The 25545-nt window shown below is 37.6% G+C and overlaps 1 protein-coding gene across 1 annotated transcript in view; it reads right to left on the bottom strand.

Annotated features, from left to right (window-relative positions):
- elfn1b (extracellular leucine-rich repeat and fibronectin type III domain containing 1b) overlaps positions 1 to 25545 on the bottom strand; it is a 105021-nt gene that overhangs the window by 6213 nt on the left and 73263 nt on the right. The window contains exon 2 of the mRNA XM_056263567.1: positions 22506 to 22577. The gene's annotated coding sequence lies outside the window, so the exon portion shown is untranslated. The remainder of the gene's footprint in view (positions 1 to 22505; positions 22578 to 25545) is intronic.

The following is a 25545-nucleotide window of genomic DNA, read 5'->3' as shown; positions in this document are numbered from 1 at the left end:
TGACTGGGCTTCAAAGTCCTGGTGCTCTAAATGGCCAGTCTGTGTGTGTGTGTGTGTGTGTGTGTGTATGTGTGTGTTTGCAGGACCCTTCATATGGATGCTGTCTGGTTGGCTTTTGACAGTTTACAAAGTCTTCATTTCACAAGAGCTTTGTATACAGTTGAAGAGGTGGATAGGAGTGGAGACGGGGTGAAAAGAGGGTTCTGTGGCGTGAATCTTTCATGGCGTTCAAACTGTTGTATGTGCTCTCACTGTCACAGTACGCTGTGAGTGTACCCCGTCTGCAAACGAATCACTGTTCCAATACGTACCCTTCTCATACCAGCTATTTAAGAGAGAATAGTTCTCACATGTTGTGTTTTACTTTAGGTATTGTGTGAACACTCTTAAGCACATATCGACAAACTCAAAGCTGTATCTGTTAAATCATTGTTTGACTTTTTTTCTTCCGGAATAATGGCTAACAACAGCAAAGTGGGCCAGGAGAGTAGGCCTTGAAGTCAACATAGGTAAAACAGAAGCACTGAGTAACCAAGAATATGCCGGTCTGGACATGGCAATACATAAGCATCAGCACATAGAGCTAGATGGACAGACCATCGAATGGACCAAGATCTTTAAATATCTTGGCTCCCACATCGCCTCTAGCGAATCCGACGTCAAAATATGAGGGGGCCTTCTGGAAGATAAAGAATGTATTTCAGTCAAGAAGTCTTCCAATTACACTCAAGATCAACATATTCGAAGCTGGTTGTGTCTCAATCCTGCTCTGTGGTTGCGAGAGCTGGATCCTTAGCAGCAAACTCAGAGACCAGCTCAACAGTTTTGCCACCAACTGCTACAGAATCATGCTTGACATAAAGCGTCCGGACAAGAAAAGCAATAAAGAGATTTATGAAAGAGTCGGCCGCAACCAACTCGTTCTTCAAGTACAACAGAGGCAACTAAGATTTGTAGGACACTGCCTAAGAAGACAAGAGAGCGACTTGATCAACAAGTATGTGTTGTACGCGCCACAGCAGCGGCATGGCAAAAGAAGTCGAGGCAGAGCACGAAATCTATACCATCAATATATCGGCGAACTCATCAATAAGGACGTACCAGCAACAGCGAGCGAACTACGAAAAGTTGCCAGCGATCGCAAGGAATGGAGAAAATTAGTGACCGACTGTCAACCCTGTCCGCAGCCGATTGATGATGATGATAACGGCTATATAAAATAAGATATAAATATCCCACATTTCTAGATTAGATTACAAAATAGCAAACCAAATGGCATTTGCGAGGAATTCCCCCCCCCCCCCCCCCAAAAAAAAAACTTGAATAGAACATTTCTTAAAAGAACCATTTTCTTCTTGATGTGAACAACATTTTAATTATCTGAAGAACCGTTGTTCCTCTATAAAAACCTTTTGTGTAATAGGAAGGTTCTGCTAAAAAGGAAATTTTATTTTTAAGATTGTATATCTATTGTTTTATCAGTTAAATCGGGTAACTTATTTTGCTGAATTTTTTTTCTTTCTTTTTTTGTGACAAATGTGCTTTCGCTGTGTTTCTTTAAAATAAATGCCATTTGGTTCAATATTTGGAATGTAATGCAATGATATTCATATATTTGTAAGTGTATGGGGTAAGTATTTTGGGGCCACTGCAGCTGTCTAGGACACACACAATTCAATCAATAGAGACAATTATACTATAAATGTGTCTGTACTTGATAAACTGGACATTCGGCAAATGCATAATGCATTTCAGGATGAATAGAAATAATAGTTTGAGGCGGCATTATTTTATAATGCATGCTAAATATATCATCTGAAATATTTGTTGTGAATGTTTGAGACAGCTTTATAACTGATACACCATGTTTGAATCACAATAAACTGTTTTAAGAGTGCAGTAGTCATGAGAACAAGACTCTGGCTCAGTCAGTCGCCCCAAAACACTTAACCTGCATGTCAAACTGTTCATAAACTTCAAAGGAAATGGCTTATTGCTTTAGATTCCATGAACTAACTTGATGCACTTCTGCACAGCAAAAGAGCGTTCAAGCAGTCAGACTAACATTCAGTACTGTGTGTGTGTGTGTGTGTGTGTGTGTGTGAGTGTGTGTAGTTGAATGTAGTTGCTTGTGGCTTAAAACAACACTCCCTTTTTATGATCAATAAACAACTGTGTGACTCTGTGACATTAGATTAAGCCACTAGCTCTGGGCAAACATAAGAGAAGCAGTTATCCCCATATATTTTCTTTCTCTCTCCCTAGCTTCTGTTTTTCTAATCATGAATCGCAGAATCTCAGGTTTCTGGATGCAATTTGTGATATTGGAGACATTCATCTTCTAAAAGTAAACAGACTGTAAACATGTCAAGATGCATCAAAGTGACATGAAGTGATTAATTTAATATGACATTAATTTACACGCTAATGAATTACGGCATCAGATATGGAATAGAGGATAAGCGTATAAAACATAAGATTATATATCTTAGTTTACATATCAGATATATGCACTGCTTATTCAGAAGGTTTTTTAATATTTAGTGGTGCTTACTAAGGCAAATTTCACTACTATTTTTTGTTCAGTCGTTAACATGTATTAATACTTAATGTATTTGTTTAATACATGTTACTCTAAATAAATGATATCTGAAGCCATGCAGCTTGTTAAGTAGAGGTGTGCTTTTATTTTTCTGTTATTAGAGTGATTAGATTACGATTGGACAGACAATTTTTAGTGCCTCTTAAAAATAAGACTCAATTAATTTACTTAATTTTGAGTGTATTCATTCAAAAATTAAAATGTAAATAAAGAAATAATTGCCAACATAAAGATGAATCAATTAATAAAAATGTGATAATTTTTCACCAAATTTTTATTTTATTTTAACCATTTGCCGATTGCTTTTTCATTCAAATTAAGTTAAAAAATGCATTGGTTGCTCCAGTGACTTTGTAATTGATTAACAAAACTATAATGAAAAGCTATTTAAAAGTCTATTTATTAAATGGTTATATTTACTTTTACATTTATCTATGTTTTTGAATAAATTAAAAGTAAAAAATTTGTATTATTATTTGTTCATTTGACATTTTTTAATTATATTAAATTAATAATTGCATGAGGAACCCATACATTGATTACCAAATATCATTCTTTGAGATGGGCTCTTTGGACTTGGGCCAGTAAGAAATCACCTAGCAACCACCCAGAACACCTTAGCAACCGCATAGCATTACCCTGACAACCACCCTCAACACCCTACTATCATGGCAAAGATAGTTTTTTTTTTTGTGCACATTATCTTTATATTTTTTTGTAATGTTATTGCTCAGTTTTACTTGTCCCAAACTACAGAGTGCAACAATCAGGTCCCGAAAGTAAAAACTCCATTAATTTGTTAATTGATGGTATTTACTTCAGCTGAAGCCGTCAGCCTCCATTATTTCAGTTTATTTTTAAAATAATTGTATTTAACAGCAGAATTCCTTATGGAAAATTACATTACGTAATTACTTAATTTTGTCGCTTCATTAAAAAAATTATAATTTTTAGCTTCTAATCAAAGTTTGTAAGCTTATAACTCTTTAACAACTACTATTTTAAAATCCCTATAGGAAAAATGAATGGAAAAAATACTTCCGGAACCTGCGCCTCTAAAAAAGGGGGCATTGTACTCTATAGAGAATGGAAATGTGATGTCAGCAACGCAATGCATTCTGGGAATTTAGAACACAGACACTACAGTAGAGACTAAGTAGTAGTGGAGACGTTAAAAGTTATATTATACAGTTAAAAACAAATTAGAATTGTGAACTGCCATAGCCGCTCTCACAAATATGGCAACCACTAATGTAATGTAGATTCCTATTCTTTATTGATCTGATTAAAAACACAACATTGTCATGTTTCATTAGGCAAGATGTTACTATGGCTTTCAAGGGCTGCAAAACACAATTCTCCAGAGGAAAGAACTAAACAAAGGACAGGAACAAACAGCACTTATACAATTCCTCATAGTATAAGCACTCAGGAAATAACTTACGGTAAACCATCTTCCTCTGTGGGCCAGAGCTTTATATATTTGATCAGGGGTCTCTTTAAAGGCAGATTAGATGACGCAAAACTCACAGCTAAAATTGCTTCACTTCATTCACCGGTCTGGCAGTTCAGGTGTCTGAAAAGGACAATACATTCGGAACTTCTTTGCGGAGAGCGGAGTGATTTGACGGATAGCAACCCTACAGCAATGACAGAAAGACACTGGGCTGTGGTATTTTAGTGCATTTCTTTCCTTCACAGCGGTGCACTTTGTTTTCTCAATAAAAGCCAAAACTTGATGTCCAATCAGCTAGATCAGTGAATGTCGTAAAATAAAGTCTGTTGCTAAACGATAATAAAAGGAGTTATTAAAACGGCATTAAGCGGCGAAAGTGATACTCTTCCCCAATCGGCTTTCTGTGCGTGCGCTCCGAGACAAACAAGTAAAGTGAACTTTGAGCTTCGGGTTTGCGCCTAAATGGTTAAAAACACAGAAATGTGTAAAAAAAAATATAAATATAATTAACCGGCTAGGTGAGTATTCACTTAAATACCATCGGTTCTGTCTAAAGTGAACATAAACAGTGGGCAAATATGTTGCATGTGTATCAATATATTAAATCTGTCCATTTTGTCTTAAAGTGACAGCAGCCTAATATTCCTGCTGCCGTCTGTGTCATTAATGTTAATCAAACAACAAAAGACAAAGAGAAAATCACTCACTCCTCTTTAGTAGATTTAGTAGGATTAATCTATATTTAATTTATACAGTGAAGTGTTGCAGTGGTATTTTACATTTGATTACTTCCTCTTGATAAAGACTTTTTATTTATTTATTTCACAGTAATGCTTCATTTGTTAAGCTCTAAGCTGTTCCTAATCACCTCTAAGAGAGGAAATGGACTATATTGAGTTGTCAATACTTTCTCATCTCTTCATTTTGTTATGCTTAAAACACATTGTTGTTAAGAATAGATCGGAGAACCCTTACTCAAAGTTCGGATAAACACTACAAGGTGTGGCACAAACGGGCAGTTGCTCAGTTGTTTTAGTGTAGATGTGCATTGGAGTGTGTTTGTAGAGCTGAAATAATTGTGTAATGGCCATTGTTTAGTGAGTGGGTGTTCAGTGACACATAATTGGACAGGGTTTAGGTCTACACACACTGGTTCACATCTGCTGAGCTCTCGAAACACCCAAGGGGAAGCCTTTTTTGTGTGCCAATTCATCTCTGTTCTTATCTGATTAAGAAAACAAGCGAAATCCGAATGTTTGAGTGAATCAGGGAATGCTTTTGAAAGACATGGTATAGGGGCCTACTTGTCCACGGGGACCGTCTCCATGGTTACCCTGCTTCTGGTGACAGGCGGTGCCACCCATAGGGCTATCTGATTTGCACAGTTATGATTAGACTGAAACTACAGATGGCACGGAACTTCCTACCTAGTCAACACTGCAGTCTGCGAACGAACATGAAGCTGTGGCGCACGTAGACGTGATTGGGCGTCTTGTATGTATGAACCATGGGAAGGAAGAACAGGTTTATGGACTGATGTGGCTCGTTCGCACCTCACAATACAAGCGCTCTCTTTGACATCCACATGGAAGTGTGATTTTTACAAGGTCGCTAGGTAGCGAGAAAGTAGGAATAATACACAATAGTAAAAGCACACGAGAAAGGAAAGACATTTGAGATTAGAACAGAACGAGGTCATTTTAGAATAAATTTCAACCAGAATATCCAAGTTATTTTTCTATTCGTTTAATTGAATTACTAAAAACATACACTATACTGTTCAAAAGTAGTGTATATTCATTAAGAAATGAATACATTTATTCAGCAAGGATGCATTAAATGAATGAATGAAAAATTTCGAACTTTCTATTCATCAAAAGAATCCTGAAAAACAATTATCATGCGGTTTCCACAAAATATTAAGCAGCAAAACTGTTTTCAACATTGATGATAGGAAGGAATCTTTCTTTAGCACCAGATCAGCCTATTAGAATGATTTTTGAAGGATCATGTGAGACTGGAATAATGATTATATGTTATTTATAATTCACATTAAATCCAATTTTAAAAGAAAACGGTAACACTTTACAATAAGGTTTCATTAGTTACCATGAACTAAGAATGAACAATACTTCTACAACATTTATTAATCTTAGTTAATGTTAATTTCAACATTTACTAATGCAATATGGTAATCAGAAGTCGTATTTGTTAACATTAGTTAATGAACAAACAATGAACAGGTGGATTTTTATAAACTAACATTAACAAACATTAATAAATACTGTAACAAATGTATTGCTCATTGTTAGTTTGTCAGTTAATGTTAACAAATGAGACCGAGTGTTACCGAAAACAGTATTAAAATGTAATAATATTCCAGTAAATTACTGTTATCTGTATTTCGGATTAAATAAATACATAACAAAATCTTACCAAGCCCAAACTTGGACTATATACTTATTTATGCACTTAATGTTCAGCAATATTATTGACTTGACTGCACTGACACTATTAGATGAGAACTGAATTGAGCTGGGTGATGACATCACTGTTTTCTCCAGATGCTTTATTGCTGAATTGAACTTTTACAGAGTTATGGAACTGAACTGAATAAACATGATTTCACCAGATTTCAACTGAATAATGATTGTTAACTATTGTCTTTTTAGAGCTGCTTTACAGCAGAATTGAATTCTGTTTGCATCATTGAATCATATTTTTCCTGTTTATCACTGCAAAGCTGCTTTAAAACAATCTGTATAAAGGTGACGACATTTTATCCAAAGCTACTTATATGGCATTAAAGGTATACATTTTATCAGTTCACATTTTTCACATTTAAATAGGCAAATGCTTAAGAGTCTATGTTTGGATTATTATTGCAGTGACTTTCATGTTTCTATCATGTTATATGTTTGGCAACAGTTCTTCTAACCCTAATTGATGGAGTGAGTGGCTTTTCATTTCTTAAACAACCATGTAGTACGACACTTCATGGCCATATTCCAGGATGACAAGTCAATATTCATCAGGCTCAAACTGTGAGAGAATGGTTGGGAGAGAGCATGAAGAATCATTTTCACACATGAATTGGCATCTCTGAGTCCAGACCTTAAATTCATTGAAAGTTTTTGGGATGTTCTGGAGGAGACTTTACAGAGTGCTGGACTCTTGGACTGTCAATACAAGATCTTGACCAAATATTATAAATAAATCATTTGAAAATCTATTTAAAAATAATAAATAAACAGACTTGTACTTTAGATGGGAACCTCTTGATTATATAATCCTATTACAGAATTTTTTTTATTTTTTTATATATTTTTTTTTACAAATAAAGATATTTAAAAATATGTATAAAAAGGAAGTAAGCACTGTAACATAAAGGGCACTCTGTAATCGGGTAAGTTTGTGTCAACCACAACGTCGTCAAAATAAGTCCCGTTTCCGTCACATTGGCCAAACAGAAAAACATATTGGCTGATGCCGATATATTAAAAAATACCAAATAACAACCACTGAAAACACCTCGACAACCACCAGAACACCCTAGCTGCAGATACTACATACAGTGCCCTCCACTAATATTGGCACCCTTGGTAAATATGAGCAAAGGCGGCTGTGAAAATAAATCTGCATCGTTTATCCTTTTGAACTTTCATTCAAAAAATTCGAACCTTTCATTAAAGTAAAAGAATTGAAAGTGGGGGGAAACTCACATTATGAAATACATGGTTTTCTCTAGTTCATGTTGGCCAGCCACAATTATTGCAACCTCCTTTTGCTGAGATAACAGCTCTGAGTTTTCTCCTATAATGCCTGATGAGTTTGGAGAACACCTGACAATCAGAGACCATTCCTTCATACAGAATCTCATAATTCCCAGTTCCATATTGGTGCTTCTTCTCTTCAGTTCACTCACTCATTTCCTATAGGGTTCAGGTCAGGGACTGGGACGGCAATGGCAGAAGCTTCATTTTGTGCTCAGTGACACATTTTTGTGTTAATTTTGGATCCTTGTCCTGATGGAAGATCCAACCAAGGCCCATTATAAGATTTCTAGCAGAAAATTCGATTTTTTTATCTGTTGGTATTTGCTAGAATCCATGATACCATGTATCTGTACAAGATGTCCAGGACCTCCAGCAAAACAAATAGGCCCACAGCATTAAAAATCCAGCGGTATATATAACCGTGGACATGGGGTATACTTTTTATCCCTGTTTGAATGCCTGACCATAGAATGAGGTCCCTTTTGAAGTTCCAGTCGTGTCTGACAACTGAATATACTGGAGTTTGTTTTTCTCAACTAATCTCTGCTATTCTCCAGCTGAGATCTTTGGAGAATTTTTGGCCAATCAAACTTTCTTGCTTACCATGCATTAGGACAATATAGACACACGTCCTCTTCCATGCAGATTCATAACATCTTTAGTTGACTGGAACGTCTTAATTATAGGCAATAATGGGAAAATATTCAATTTTGTGATGCTCAACAAGCTTTTGCTGCACATCAGAACTATATTCTTTGGTTTTACTCATTGTGATGGATAATTAAGGGAATTGGCCTTTGTGTTTCTCATATTTATACTCCTGTGGAACAGGAAGTCATGTTCCAGTCACCCTGCGTGCTAAAAAACGTAAATATGAATGGGAATATACTTCAGAGATATTTTGCTCATAATATTTCCTAGGGGTGCCAATAATCGTGGCCAGCATGCATTGGAGAAAAACATTTATTTCATAATGTGATATCCCCCTGTTTTACTTCAATGAAAGATTAGTCTTTTGTGATTTTTTTTAATGATAGATCAAAGGATAAACAGTGCAGATTTTTTTCACAGCTGCCTTTGCTCATATTTACCCAGATTGCCATGACTGTTGTTATTGTAAAAAAAAAAAAAATAATAATAATAATAATGAAAAACTTCAACTTTAAAAACTTCAACGAAACTTTGCCTTGGCAACTAACTGAAATAAGTTTAAGCTAAAGTAGTGAAACTGCTAAAACGGAAATAAAAAGTTAGTAAAATAATTTACATTTTTTTATTAAAAAACATGAAACTGAAATGAATAAACATGAAATAAAATACTAGAACAAACTAAACAAACCTATAAAAATGCATATGATTAAAAACTGTATATATAAATTATATTATAAAATTCTAGCTCGGTTTCACATGTCCCCAAATAATCATCAGATTCCCCTTCCTTGCAGCTTCAGTTACCCATTTGTAGCAGGATGTTTTTGAAATGTAATATTATTTTTTTCCTGTGTTCACGATCTGTGCTCTGCAAAAGCAATGGAACAGATTTCTGGAGTGTGAAGAAACACCATTAAGCATCAAAATTTCCCAGGGCCATATTCATATGCTTATCACCCTCACTCTACACAGATTCAGAAACACATCTACAATAAAGCGACGCTTTAATCCAGTGCACTTCACATCTCTAATCTGCGAGGCAGTTCATGCTACATATTAATAAAACAGACAACATTTACACAATATTTGACTTCACATGAAGTGAAAGAATCTGCCCTACATAGTAAATCATCCGTGTTAATTAATGCAAATTCATAAATAAATAAAAGTAACAGCATAGTGAGTACATGATGACATATTTCAGTTTGGGGTGAACTCTCTCTTTAAGTGCTCTGTGAAGAGGGAATCCTTGGTGGTCTCATCAGGAAAGATGTTTGGTCTTGCACAATCTGCACTTTGTATGTCATGTCTTCTGTTTTCCCCCCTCTCTTGTTTCAGGATAAACTCTATATCAATGGCTGCCAAGTTCAAAAATAGCTCCATGCTGTGGAAAGACGTGCAAATTTATGCAGCTTTCTCAAAGTTGGCAGAAAAGACCTGACACTTTTACTCTAAGCCAATCTACAGTCTAATCTCCTAGTATGAGTGCATAACCACACCACACACGGCATACAGAAGAAAGCATAGAAGAAGAAGGAAAACATTCACACCCAAGTGATGGTGGTTATTCTCACGAGTAATTACTTCATCTACATGAAGTGCATGAGAACAGCATGCATGTTAAGGTCAACTATGCAGCAAACTATATGGAGCGAAGCAACCCTCAATGCAGTGCGCAGGTCAAGGGTTTTTTTTTCCCCCAGCTATTTCAGATTTGACCCTGAAAGCACAGCAAATAAATATCAGACAAGCATCATTACATGAGTGGTGTTGCTTAAAAATCAGAAGATGGAAGAGAGACTGATCTTGTGCTTGGGTAGATTCATGAAGTTGTACCAGAGGGATCGCAACCGAAGTTCATCTCCTCTCTTTTAATCATTGTAAAGATTTAATTTCTCGGACACAATGAGATGAAGATAAATGCAGCCTATACTGCGTGGAAAGACGACTCTAAGAACAAACAGAAAACTAGCTTTTTATGAAATGCATTAAGGTACTTTTTTAACATTAAAAATGCTATTTTTTTCTGTGGAAAATTTTATATTTTGTCTCATTCACGACCAACATATTTACCCCAATTTCTTTCAACATAAATAAAGGGAGGTTTTTCAATCCTATTTTATTTGCATAAATCCAATATATATCGGCCACCATGCCCTCTAAGATATCGGCATCGTCCATCAAAAAAAAACAAAAAAAAAACAATATCGGTTAAAGGGATACTCCACTTTTTTTTGGAAATAGGCTCATTTTACAACTCCCCCAGAGTTAAACTGTTGAGTTTTACCGTTTTTGAATCCATTCAGCCGATCTTCGGTTCTGGCAACTTTACTGCCGTACCATGAGTGCAGCAGGCGGAATGATATGACGCAGCGCCTGAAAATAGGTCGCGTTGGAAGTTCCCGAGCTGGGGACTATTTCCAGGCGCTGCATCATATCATTGCGCCTGCTGCACTCATGGTACGGCAGTGAAGTTTCTTGATTATTACGCAGGAATGAGAGTATAGTTCCTAGCCATATCAGCCTAGAAAATCGCAACTTAACATTTTCCGTCGGTCTTAGTGCACGATGTAACTACAGAAGAGTCAAGTTTTAAATAGGAAAAATATCGAAACTCTTTGGTCATTTTTTTTTTTAGAAATGCTAATGGTCTTGTCCACTTCAATGATGTATGCTAAGCTATGCTAAAAGTGGTACCGCCAGAACCGGAGATCGGCTGAATGGATTCAAAAACGGTAAAACTCAACAGTTTACCCTCTGGGGGAGTTGTAAAATGAGCCTATTTCCAAAAAAAGTGGAGTATCCCTTTAACCACTAGTTGTGATGTGATTGATTGGTAGTGTGAGTGGTTGTTAGGTGATCGCTAGGATGTGCTTTGCTAGGTGGTTACTGGTTACAAGGTGTTGCTATGGTATTCTAAGTGGGTTTTGGGTAGTTGCTTACTGTGGCCCAAGTCAGAAATCTTATATTCTCTATGTTTTTTTTGGTTTGTAGATATGGCTAGATTCGCTTTAACAAAACCTCTCCTCAACAAGCCACATCATGGATTCCACTGAATCACGTATTTTACTTTATTAGCAGTATTGAAGCTTTTCTGTTTTTAAAATAAATCTCAGGGCGAATTGAAAGAAAACTTTGTTGCACTTTGTATGTCGCTAATAAACACGGCAAACAATCATACTTGCACAGGCTGAATAAACCCTCAATTTCTCTCAACACTTTCAATCAGAATGAAGAGCTTGAACGGTGCGTTTTATAATGTTGAGTGGAGTGTGTTTAGGGCGCTGCGTAATGCCTGAAGTAAAGTTTTCTTGGTGTGTGCTGATATTGCATGCTGATGCTGTTTAGATTCCCCACCGACTCTTTCTCAGCTGGACCTCACAGTGATGGCAGCGACCCCCCCCCGCCAGCATCTCATTAAAGCAGAATACATTACCTATAATGAGTAAGAAAGTGTGTGTGTGTGTGTGTGTGTTTTATCATGGAAGCTTTAGACTGCATGCATAAGTGTATTTAAAGTTTGTGTTTGACTGTTCAAGGATGTGTGTAAGGATGCTGTCTCAGAAAACAGTGTATTAGTGTTTGAAGAAGAAGATAATCAGTAGGAAACGCTGGTACGGAGTTAAATTGTGTTCGCATGGAGAGGGTAGCGGGGCTCACCACTCGATATTTTGGCAGTGTGGATATATTTACTGAAGGATATGAATGCTTGCTGTAATTTGGCTTTTGTGTAAATCTCAACTGTTGTTACAAGCTGACTGCATTTGCTGTCTGTTAATACTGTCTGTATTCTTGTTGCCTGCATTGACAGACACAGATGGATTTTCTTCATATTTGCTGTGCTGTTTTTGGGAGAAAATCTGCGTAATTCTGCAGAATCTTTATTTAAACACAAAACATAATGTGTTGAACTGATTAGTCTTTTCGGCATCTGAGAACATCATATTAGCCAAGGTATTTAATAAACAAACACACACGGGTTGTACTGTAAATGCATGTTGGATGCTCATTTTCTCTAAATACTTTTTTTTCTCACTTTTAAAAAGTGGGATGTGATGTGAATTACACAGATAATGTGTTCGCTGCCTGAAAAAATTGTGTTAAAGATACATTGCACTCACAAACGTTTTTTTTTTCTCTCCACACGAAGATTAATATGATGTTTATAAGTGTAATAATTTGTTAGACAATAAATATTTTTTCCCCTGTGTTCAGGATATTTACAGAGCACAGTTATTGATAAAACAATAACAAAATATGATAGAATCATTTTGGGAAAAGTCTTTAATGCTCACCAAGGCTGCATTGATAAAAAAATAGAGTAAAAACAGTAATATTGTGAAATGTTATTATAATTTAAAAGAACTGTTTTCTTTTTGAATATATTTTAAAATGTAATTTATTCCTGTGATGCAAAGCTGCATTTTCAGCATCATTCCTCCAGTCTTCAGTCTCACATGATCCTTCAGAAATTATTCTAATATGCTGAATTGCAGCTCAGGAAACATTTCTTATTATTATTATCAATTTTTTGGGTTAATAAAAAAGTTCAAAAGAACAGCATTTATTTGGAAAAGAAACCTTTTCTGATCTAATGTGTCCTTTCTGAATGAAAGTATTATTCCTTTTTTGGTTATCTTACTGACCCCAAATTTTTGAACATAAATGTGCACAAAAATATGAACAAAAACTATCATTTTAAATTATAATGTAATATTACACATAAAATGACTAAATTTAAAGATGTCCTAATTCAAATAGACCAAAATAGTTAAGTCTAAATATTCTAAAAACATGACTTTTCATTTAGCCACTCAGACATGTTATAATTCATTTGGCTTTGCAGCAATTTTTGCTCAAGCAAAAGCCACTCACATTTATTTCAAAACGTCTATTTAAACCCTTTCCGCAAGACATCCATTCTATCATTTTAGTAAGATGGAGGAACATGTATGTTATTTAAGAACCCTATTAAGAAAAAAAGCATGGTCCTTTATCCTCAGCTGCCTAATGAATCCATTAAGTGTACCGTCAGACTGAGAAATACTGCTATTAAGAGCAAGGAACAAACATGGTCAAAAAAGAAAAGTACAAGATTTCAAGGTTTTAGAAGTACTCAAACATCTACCTTACAAAACTTCTCTTCTTCTTTCCCTTTTTATACTCAGACACACATCTAAAGCATAAGAGCTGACAGCATCTCTCTTTATAAACACGCACAAAACCTGCGATTGAAAATATTTCTCATATGAGGAAGGAATCAAGCAGCTCAAGACACAGATGGTGTCATCCCCCTCCCCTCTTCCTCTTCCTCTGGGGTCTGCGGTGCTCTTGACACCTGGTCATCATGACATTCGCCATTTAGCTGCTCAGCAGCACAAGCCAGATGAGAATGTGTTTAAAAGACCAGAGACTAACTGACAAGATAATAGAGAATAGATGAGGTTTGTAAAATCACATGCACAAACACACACACGCTCTGTCTCTGTCTCTTTAATGCCCTTCGCTTCGGCTCTCTGCTGTGTTAGGCTTTTTAAAGCTTACAGAAGACGTGTTTTAATAAAGAAAAATGCAGAGACAGCTGAGGGGGACATTTAAATTAAACTTTAAACCCCTTTTATTTTTCAGTTGAACAAAAAAAGGAATTTTTAATATTCACACATGTCTTTTCCATATAACCGCACATAGTGACCAAGGTCTGTCAAGCTAAAAAAAAAAAAAAATGACTCCAAATGTGGTCCAAATGACTCGTGCTCTATATTCCAAGTCTTCTTAAGTCACTCTGAAATTTAGATCATTTTTCCTTATGAAAACCTAAAAAATCTTGTGAAGATTCTTGAAAAAATCTTGTGTGTGTGTTTTACAGAAACACCAACAACTGCATACAGGATTGTAAATAAATGAGGATGATAGCATACGACGAAAGTTGCCAGCCACTGCCAGCATCTTGGTCATTTTCACAGAATGTTCATGGCCCAGAATATAGAATATATCAGAATATATAAAAAGAAAGAAAAGAACCTCTGCTTAAAAAAATATTCTAGCTCATGCATTATTATTTTTTTTTTATCAACACTTGAATGTGGGTAAGTTTCATTAAAAAGCAACATTTTGAACAAAAAGCTGAGAAAATCACGTTTTAGTAAAATGTCTGGTTTGGATTCAGAAGGATAATCACAACATAAATAGGGTAGATCAAATCCATCAGCACCGCCACAGCTTCACAGTCCTATACCTCGTCCTGGGTCGACATTTCATTCAGTAACAATAGGCAGTTTTGATTTATGCTGTTTAATGTTTGATAATCGCATTATTTTACAGTATTTTACAGCAATGATTCTATCTCTTGTTTCTGCTTCTTCTTCATCAGTGTTTTGATCCAGAGATTCAGTACTCTTTCAGAAGATGCATAATAGCGCCCCCTACCGTATAACAGTGAAAACATGGATATTGTTTTAAAGAAAGTACGGTAATACTTTTATGCAAGGATGCATTTAATTGATCAAAAATAAAGACCTTTCACATTGTTACAAAAAAATCATTCTAATATTCATCAAACAATCCTTAAAATAATGTACCATGGTTTCCCCCAAAACATTAAGCAGCACAACTGTTTTCAATATTAATAGTTAATGAGCAGCAAATCAGCATATTAGAATGATTTCTGAAGGATCATGTGACACTGAAGACTGGAGTACTGATGCTGAAAATTCAGCTTTGTATGTAATAAATTATATTTTAAAATATATTAAAACAGAAGGCTGTAACTTTAAATTGCAATAATATTTCACAGTGTTGCTATTTTGATTGTATTGTAATCAAATAAATGCAGCTTTTTTTGTGTATAAACATTTTAAAATAATTTCATACTAATTGAATATAGCATTGATTGATCCCGTAGTTATAAGCAGCCGTGTGCATGAGGAGGAGGAGGAGGAGGATGAAGCTCACTGTTCTGTGTTAAACAGCAGAGAGAATGTTGTTGTCAGGCTATGGTCTTCTCTTCATCTTCTGCCTATTAGTTTCTTTTTTTCCTCCCTCCCTGTGGTAAAGTCTGTAATACATTTTCCCCTTTTTGTGTGTGCTTTTATTTATTTAGTTTTCTTGTTGAGTGTAATTTGACTCCTCACTGGCTGGCTGTTGTGGTCTTGGGGTTCTTATGGATTCCTTTATCTTCTGTTATTATTATAGCCTGCCTGAGCAACCACAAGCATACATTACAGCCATAACAATGCTATTATTTATTTGTACACTTTTATTGTTATAGTGCTCTGGGCAGAGACCTCATGGGTTAACCTTCGTGTTAGTCTCAATATGTAATATTGCCCATCCTAATGCTGCGCTCCAAACTATACCCGTGACCTCACTGCCAACATGGTGAGAACATAATTACAGCAAATTCAGCAGTAAAGACATGAGCTGAATAGATGAGGAGAGATGGTGTCCGCTGCGCAGTGCTCAAGGCTTTCATAGATACAGCACAATCCACCACCTGTTAGGAAAGCAGGGAATACGCTCAGTTTAATATTTGATTCCATGCACAGAGGGTCTCCTTTTTGACCCTGCTTCCAGGTCTCCAAAGCAAGTCCTTCTTGGCACTGCAATTCACATCTCAAAGAAAGTGCGTACGTTATGCAGATAAAAGCCAAAGCTAGACCTCGAGAGGGGAGGAGAACGCTGCATTGTAAGTGTATTGTATTGAAATACAAGTCAAGTGCTAAAAGTCCCATCGACACCTTATCCTGACAGGAATGCCCATTTGACAGGTAAATATACACTCACTGGCCACTTTATTAGGTACCCCATGCTAGTAACGGGTTGGACCCCCTTTTGCCTTCAGAACTGCCTCAATTCTTCGTGGCATAGATTCAACAAGGTGCTGGAAGCATTCCTCAGGGAGTTTGGTCCATATTGACATGATGGCATCACACAGTTGCCGCAGATTTGTCGGCTGCACATCCATGATGCGAATTCCTCCCGTTCCACCACATCCCAAAGATGCTCTATTGGGTTGAGATCTGGTGACTGTGGGGGCCATTTTAGTACAGTGAACTCATTGTCATGTTCAAGAAACCAATTTGAAATGATTAGAGCTTTGTGACATGGTGGAAGTAGCCATCAGAGGATGGGTACATGGTGGCCATAAAGGGATGGACATGGTCAGAAACAATGCTCAGGTAGGCCGTGGCATTTAAACGATGCCCAATTGGCACTAAGGGGCCTAAAGTGTGCCAGGAAAACATCCCCCACACCATTACACCACCACCACCAGCCTGCACAGTGGTAACAAGGCATGATGGTTCCATGTTCTCATTCTGTTTACGCCAAATTCTGACTCTAACATCTGAATGTCTCAACAGAAATTGAGACTCATCAGACCAGGCAACATTTTTCCAGTCTTCAACTGTTCAATTTTGGTGAGCTCTTGCAAATTGTAGCCTCTTTTTCCTATTTGTAGTGGAGATGAGTGGTACCCGGTGGAGTCTTCTGCTGTTGTAGCCCATCCGCCTCAAGGTTGTGCGTGTTGTGGCTTCACAAATGCTTTGCTGCATACCTCGGTTGTAACGAGTGGTTATTTCAGTCACTGTTGCCCTTCTATCAGCTCGAACCAGTCTGGCCATTCTCCTCTGACCTCTGGCATCAACAAGGCATTTCCGCCCACAGAACTGCCGCTCACTGGATGTTTTTTCTTTTTCGGACCATTCTCTGTAAACCCTAGAGATGGTTGTGCGTGAAAATCCCAGTAGATTAGCAGTTTCTGAAATACTCAGACCAGCCCTTCTGGCACCAACAATCATGCCACGTTCAAAGTCACTCAAATCACCTTTCTTCCCCATACTGATGCTCGGTTTGAACTGCAGGAGATTGTCTTGACCATGTCTACATGCCTAAATGCACTGAGTTGCCGCCATGTGATTGGCTGCTTAGAAATTAAGTGTTAACGAGCAGTTGGACAGGTGTACCTAATAAAGTGGCCGGTGAGTGTATATATATATATATATATATATATATATATATATATATATATATATATATATATCTTTATATACACTCACCTAAAGGATTATTAGGAACACCATACTAATACTGTGTTTGACCCCCTTTTTTTTTCCTTCAGAACTGCCTTAATTCTACGTGGCATTGATTCAACAAGGTGCTGAAAGCATTCTTTAGAAATGCTGGCACATATTGAGAGGATAGCATCTTGCAGTTGATGGAGATTTGTGGGATGCACATCCAGGGCACGAAGCTCCCGTTCCACCACATCCCAAAGATGCTCTATTGGGTTGAGATCTGGTGACTGTGGGGGCCATTTTAGTACAGTGAACTCATTGTCATGTTCAAGAAACCAATTTGAAATGATTCGAGCTTTGTGACATGGTGCATTATCCTGCTGGAAGTAGCCATCAGAGGATGGGTACATGGTGGCCATAAAGGGATGGACATGGTCAGAAACAATGCTCAGGTAGGCCGTGGCATTTAAACGATGCCCAATTGGCACTAAGGGGCCTAAAGTGTGCCAAGAAAACATCCCCCACACCATTACACCACCACCACCAGCCTGTACAGTGGTAACAAGGCATGACTCTACCATCTGAATGTCTCAACAGAAATTGAGACTCATCAGACCAGGCAACATTTTTCCAGTCTTCAACTGTCCAATTTTGGTGAGCTCTTGCAAATTGTAGCCTCTTTTTCCTATTTGTAGTGGAGATGAGTGGTACCCGGTGGGGTCTTCTGCTGTTGTAGCCCATCCGCCCCAAGGTTGTGCGTGTTGTGGCCTCACAAATGTTTGCTGCACACCTCGGTTGTAACGAGTGGTTATTTCAGTCAAAGTTGCTCTTCTATCAGCTTGAATCAGTCGGCCCATTCTCCTCTGACCTCTAGCATCAACAAGGCATTTTCGCCCACAGGACTGCCGCATACTGGATGTTTTTCCCTTTTCACACCATTCTTTGTAAACCCTAGAAATGGTTGTGCGTGAAAATCCCAGTAACTGAGCAGATTGTGAAATACTCAGACCGGCCCGTCTGGCACCAACAACCATGCCACGCTCAAAATTGCTTAAATCACCTTTCTTTCCCATTCTGACATTCAGTTTGGAGTTCAGGAGATTGTCTTGACCAGGACCACACCCCTAAATGCATTGAAGCAACTGCCATGTGATCGGTTGATTAGATAATTGCATTAATGAGAAATTGAACAGGTGTTCCTAATAATCCTTTAGGTGAGTGTATATACAGCTGCACATTCTCCTCAAAACATTGGATTCATCCGCGCTGTGCCGTACCGAGGCACAACCCATGTAAAGTTGATAATTCCACGAATAACTCCAATTGCAGATTTCGAACAGAGATGGCGACAAAGAGAAAAAACTACGGACTGCAGCTTTAAAATGTAACTGAAGTGTGTGAGAATGACGCAATAACAGCTTCCAGATCCAAATCCACAGGTTCTGGATCTTGTTCTTGCACAAATTAAGCCCTTTGCTTAAATAAATGCATGAGATATATTGGATGTATGTTTTCACTTGGATCTGCATAGATTTATGTTGGGATAGAGCCAAAGCAAGCCTTAAGCCTTAAGCTTAAACATCTATCACCAGCTGATCCTCCTCATTATACGGCTTCACTGATATAGGCCATCATTCCCTTAAAAACATACAGCCCTTGTAACCGACCTGTTGTGTCCCGTCTCATGACGTCAGGGTTCAACACGACCTTTTGATAGATCATGTTTACTTTTGAATGAAAATTGACAGGCAAACTGTACACCCCTCGACGGAGGTGAGTAAATTATAGCTAGGTTTCTATTAAGGAGGGATTATGTTGTCTTGAGGGAGTCAAAGCTTTGTAAGCGAATGAATCCCAAACCTCTAAATCCTATTAGCTGCATACAGAGGTGAGGGAACACAGAGCCATGGCTTAACCTTAAGACTGACAGACGCACAATTGTGTTTTATTGCATCTGTTTGTCCTCTCTCTTTCAACAAACACAGCCCAGCATAATAGAAATTGTCTGAGGTCTCTATAAACCTGATTCATAATGGTTTTGTTGCCTTCCTGAGTAAATCTTCCTTTCTCTTCCGTTTCTCCATCATCTATCTAATCTGAAACATATTCTGTCGTCACAGGAAGTCTTCAAGACACGTCTGAATTCAATGTTTGCATAACATTCTGTCTAGATTCCTCTACTTGGTTTTTGAAGACAGCATATAGATATTTCCTTCACTGTCGGCGGTTTGTGTGTGTGTGTGTGTTTTTCAACTTGACTCCGTTTCTACTAAGAAATAAGCATTGTAGTCACCATGGTACCACCACAGTACTTTTTGTGAGGGTATTAAATATGTAACAATATTCAGTGCACTATACACTTGCATTTTACACTTGATCTTTTCCCAAATATTAGTCTAAATTCCCTGAATTATTAAATATTTCTGCCATTGTCATATAAGTTAACACCTCAAGCATCTGGGTCACCTTACCATTCATTTCTTGTTCATAGTTTTTGTGATGTTTTAAATGTAATTTTATTAACCAAAAGCCCTATATAACCTATACCCAATTGGTTAGGCTTTCTAGTAAACAACACACAACCGAACATCATTATATATGTAGGCTAATGGAGTATAAAAGTCTGAAACCACCTTGAAAACCTGTTACTGATTGTATCAAATTAAAAGCATGCAAAAGGCAAGCATTTTCACTACTGGACTCAAACGTTTGGACCCACTATATGTTGCAGAAGCACATGTGTCTGTGTGTGAGTTTATACACAAGGAAAAGAGAACAGTGAAAAGGAATGAGCTTTCTCGCTCTATTTCTTTTTCTGTCCATTTTTCTTTCTCCAACCACGTAATGAATCTGATGTTCTGTTAGAAATAAACTTTTATTGGCGAAGGAGAAACCGGCTGGTTGGAGGAGAGGAGGAAAAGAGGAATGGATAAAGATATGCATTAGTCAGAGGACGGGAGTGCAGGAGAAAGCCCATGAATCTCAATCTAACTTTATTCAGCTGGGACCAGGAAAGAGCAAGCTAGCAAGGTCATCTGAGACAGAGTGACGCAACAATTACACAAGCCTGCCAGACCCATTGTGATTGGTCATCTTGGTCTTTGAGTATCCTTTTTTTTTTGGAGCATTTCAAGATTTCTGCCCACCCTTAAAGGTGAACTATGCAGGTTTTTTACCTCAACCGAACAGCTTCGGAGTCATTGGAATGGTTATATTACTCTTTTCGGGTTGGATGGTGGTCGTTTCGCACACCCCTATCGCATGTGAGCGGAAAAAACACACTTGCAACTTTGAGCCGGCGGGCTGCCGGCCGCAGCATCAGGTAGTGTCGCGTGATATCCGTCTATGGTGATATCAGGTCTCGCGATGTAACGAATTGCTTTACGGCAAAAAAGATCTGATAAAATTTTGATAAAATAAGCATCAAACAGAAATAACCCAGCACCGTATACATGTGGTATTCGAGGCGCACATACAATACAGACTGCCGACAGTTAAACAGGGCGCGCGCAGCTCTTAAAGGGGCCACACCTTATTTCAACTCGTTACAGCGTCCATCCTACTGAACAGGTACCGGTGTACAGGGGGAGGGGATCAGGCCGTGAGTGCAGAGCCATCTCTGCGTGAGTGCTATTTACGACAGTACAAGTACTCCACAGCGACTCTAGGGGTCGCTGTTTGACAAAAACGGAATTCCTGCATAGTGCACCTTTAACTCTCAATAGTTTAACAAGAGAGTATAGTATAGCAAGTATAACTTACAATCTGAGCTATGATGTAGGTGTCAACATTCATTATATATGAGGGATTTTCATTACAGAGGGCTTGTCAAAAGAAATTATGTTGTGATGGGGTGTGGAAATTTACAGTGGGTTTTTCCCAGTGTTAGAATTGGCATTATATTGTAACACTTTACAAGGTTCATTAGTTAATATTAGTTAACTACATTAGTTAGCATGCACTAATAATGAACTGCACTTATACAGCATTTATTAATCTTTGTTACACTATTAAAATCTTGTTAAGATTAGTTAATGCACTGTGAACTAACAGGAACAAACAATGAACAGCTGGATTTTTATTAACTAACGCTAACAAAGATGAACAAATACAGCAACATATGTATTGCTCATGGTTAGTTCATGTTAGTTGAAACATTAACTAATGAACCTTACTGTAAAGTGGTATCCATTATATTTAGCAGAAAATGTTTCAATGCAAAAGTTTGGGGTCAGTAAGATTTTTGTTAAAATAATAAAAATGATGATTTTATTCAGCAAGGATGCATTAAATGAGAGAGCATTCACTAATTAACACAGACTTTATTGTCGTAATACTATGACTATTCTCGTCATTTTGACTTTATTCTCAAAATTGTATGACTTTAATCTCGCTTTATTATGACTTTATTCTAATCTTAAATTATTATTATTTTCACCGTCGTACTGAGGTGTTCCTGACAGTTTTTATAACAATTCTTTGTGCTGCTTGTTTTCCTAAAGTAGAATGGACAAACCCCTTGACAGCCTTATTCCAGAACATTCTGTCCCGAAACCAAAGCTTTGAGTGAAAGTCCACATCACCCAGGGGTGCAGTAGAGGGAGACCATCGAAATCAAGCTACAGATGTTTAATCCTGACCTCGGTGTCATCACAGCAAAACTATAAGAGAAATTACTGCATCTGACCCTTTGCCTTGGCTCAACACTTTGGATTTGGTAGCATTACTTTATGTGTTTTCAGTTTACAAAAGCAGGTTTAGCATAATGCCAGTGTATACTTGTACTTATACTAGCAAAGAAAGACTATGAAAATTAATTTCATTTTCCTCCAGTAGCGTTCCTCATTTGCAGTGTCTACTACAGCAAATGAGATGGAAACAGAATAAGTTTCTCTTTTGCACCCTATTTATTGTATTTCTCCTTTGGTCGTCATTTATCAAATGTGCTCACCATCATTAAGCCATAAGGTCTAAATCATGTATATGTGTAGATGTGGATGTCCTACCCACACAGCTGCAGAGATCTGATTGGTCCTCCCAGTTTCACAAGTATCCAATCAGAGGCCCTTCGAGAAAATCTGCAAACACACAGATATAAGCCTTTAGTCGTTTGAGACATGAAGAATATTTCAAAGCACTCCCATCCATCAAAAAATATGTATTACAATATTATTAGGCAAACATGAATTATAGCCCTAATCTTTTTTACTCCCTCGAATTTCCCAGAATGCACCATCACTTTTCTGTTTTTTAAGAATTATGTTTGTAATCAACTTTTATCTCTAATGTGCACGAAGGCAGAATGCAATACTATAAACGTGTATTGAAGCCAGTACCTGAGCCACATCTATGGACCAGAAGGCTTTTAAGCCTGTATACACTCCAAAATATTTAGGCCTAAATTTAAGACTTATGTATTTGAATCGCATATAAAATTACAGTTTTATCATAAACAAACTAACAAACTTAATGTGTTGGATACTTGTCAGTCATATGAATGTCTTTAAAATAACCATGTTTATAAATATATTTTATTTATATATTTATTAGAACTTTTATAGAAATCTGTTTCTTTTCCGTTTTATTCATTTATGGCTTAATTGTGTGCTGTATGCTTTTCTTCAGAAATTGTAAAAATGTAATCTGACATTGATACACAGGTTTGAATACATCACAAGGATTAAAACGTCTTCAAAAAGGCTTTCATCCAAATGCTTGGCCTTCTAATTTTCTAGACAAGTACGGATATCACTGCTTTATCATAATAGAATGACATGAATAGAATTGGGCGTTTGGCGTACATAAATGCATTGGATTCCATCATAATAGATGCTTTTTATTTATTTCCATATGGATACATATGGATTTATTTGAAGTGGCGGCCGGAGATATTAACAGTACACACACAAGGTCTATTACCAATATTCATAATCACTGTGGATTTCTGCCATATAACAGAAATCATTTCCTCTGCATGCTTGTTTAAAGGCCATTGTAGAAAAATCTACTGCGTGCTGTGGAGCAGACACTTTTCCTTCATCATGTCCACATATGATGAGACGATAATGCTCCATGTGCAATATTTAATAAATTCAAGAGTGTTCACGTGCACCAGATTTCCATGGCCTCTTAGATCTAAATATTACATTGTCTCTGCAATGAGTTTAAAAAAAAAAAACCTGCCAAGAAACTTTTCACCTCATTCATCACAGTTCTGGAAGCCTTCCATCCTAAAAAAAAATCTTTTCCCAATCAGATTTTGTACGGCAGCAACATTACAACTGAATATTCTTGTTCCTCTAATCGCTGTTCAATATGGAATCATTTGGTAACGCCTTACTGTAGCATCTTCTGAGAAACACGTATTTGACATTAATTTATGTATTTATTCGCTTTTTGACAAGGAAAAAGCTCTGATCCACCCATCTGTGTGGCCTACATAGAGAAACTACTGTTCCTGAAATCTGCGCTATTAAGTCACACTGACCCAGGATTGAGAGGCCTCCGAGGAATATGCCCTGTGGCAATCTCTCTCTCTGTCTCCACAACCTGACACCTTTACAGTCAGACGCGCACAAAATAGGCATCGGAGATATCACAAATCTGAGATGGCAACCATTTCAATAGATTTCAATAGCACGTCTCTGACAGCATCACAGCAGACTGCGTTGATGGGAAACTAGACCATTTTGTCTTTCTAAGTGGCTGTTTTTATATGCGATTGCAAGAATGTTCTGTGTGATTGATAGCTGTTTTTTTTATTTTTTACTACCCAAGTCTCTAGAATCTTCCTGAGCAACTTAGTCAGAGTTGGTTTAACTGCCAATGTAACCCCTCCACCCGGGTCCCACTCGACCCGCTCCGAGCGGGCCTCGAACCCGGGTCTTCCGGCGTGAGAGTCAGGCGCTCTAACAAGGAGGCTAAAGACTGCAGCCTCTAGCATCTGTCGCTAGAGAGCCTTTTGAGATCAGAGGAGTGAGGTTTACTCGCACAGCAACTACTAGCTGGCCTCCATTACACTCACCCCCCTAAACCTCACTCCCATCCGGGTCACGGCACCAATGTAACCCCTCCACCCGGGTCCCTCTCACCCCGCTCTGTGCGGGTCTCGAACCCGGGTCTCCGGCGTGAGAGTCAGGCGCTCTAACAAGGAGGCTAAAGACTGCAGCCTCTAGCATCTGTCGCTAGAGAGCCTTTTGAGATCAGAGGAGTGAGTTTTACTCGCACAGCAACTACTAGCTGGCCTCCGTTACACCAACGTGAGTTAGCAAAAAATCTGGTTTAATGGCACAGGCATTTAGTTGTTTAAGTTCATGCTTGCAATGCATTGGACATGCATGCACATCTGCATTCAGTATTCATATATCGAATATGTGACAACATCTGTGAATAGAGCGATACAAATGAATCAAGAATGTCTTTATCTTATTTCCTTCTCAGGAAAATTTAACTTTTTAAAGGATGTTTAGAGGATTTTACTTTACTAAAACAAGACAAACGTCCCTGTTAGCTAACCCAGCTAACAGGGAACATTCTGGAAAGGTTCTCTTAAAAGTTCTAAACAAACGTTCTTCAGTAATGTAAGTGTAAAGTTATGGTCTTTAATAACACTCTCAAAACATTAGCACAAAAACATTTTATTTATACATTGTTCATGGATCGCCCCCTCTTCCTCCTCAGACTCGACACTCACATGGGTTGCCAGATTGAGGACATGCAACAGGAATGAGAGCAAGAAGGCGACGAGTTGATTTATCTGCATTTACAGTAATATGTCTCTGGACAGTTGAATACTAAAATCTGCGATCTCTGACCCAGTTCGTTTGCTTGCGTCCATGGCTACAATAAGCTGTGTTTTCCGCCAACTGGCAACCCAGGGGTGTCAAAATACTATTAAGTAAATTGGCAGTGCGGGATCGCACAGACCCAAACAAAAACAAATATTCCGACATGGAAAGCACATTTCGAAATAGAATAACTGGCTGTAGCATTGTTTTTTCCAGAGAAACAAGTATATGAACTTAGAATGTTTCCTAAATATCTGCA

This window comes from Rhinichthys klamathensis, unplaced genomic scaffold (assembly GCF_029890125.1).
Source record: "Rhinichthys klamathensis goyatoka isolate OS25496 unplaced genomic scaffold, OSU_Roscu_1.1 h1tg000208l_1, whole genome shotgun sequence".
NCBI classification, from domain to species: domain Eukaryota; kingdom Metazoa; phylum Chordata; class Actinopteri; order Cypriniformes; family Leuciscidae; genus Rhinichthys; species Rhinichthys klamathensis.
Note: the sequence above shows the minus strand (reverse complement) of the source record. Positions and strands in the feature narration are given on the sequence as shown.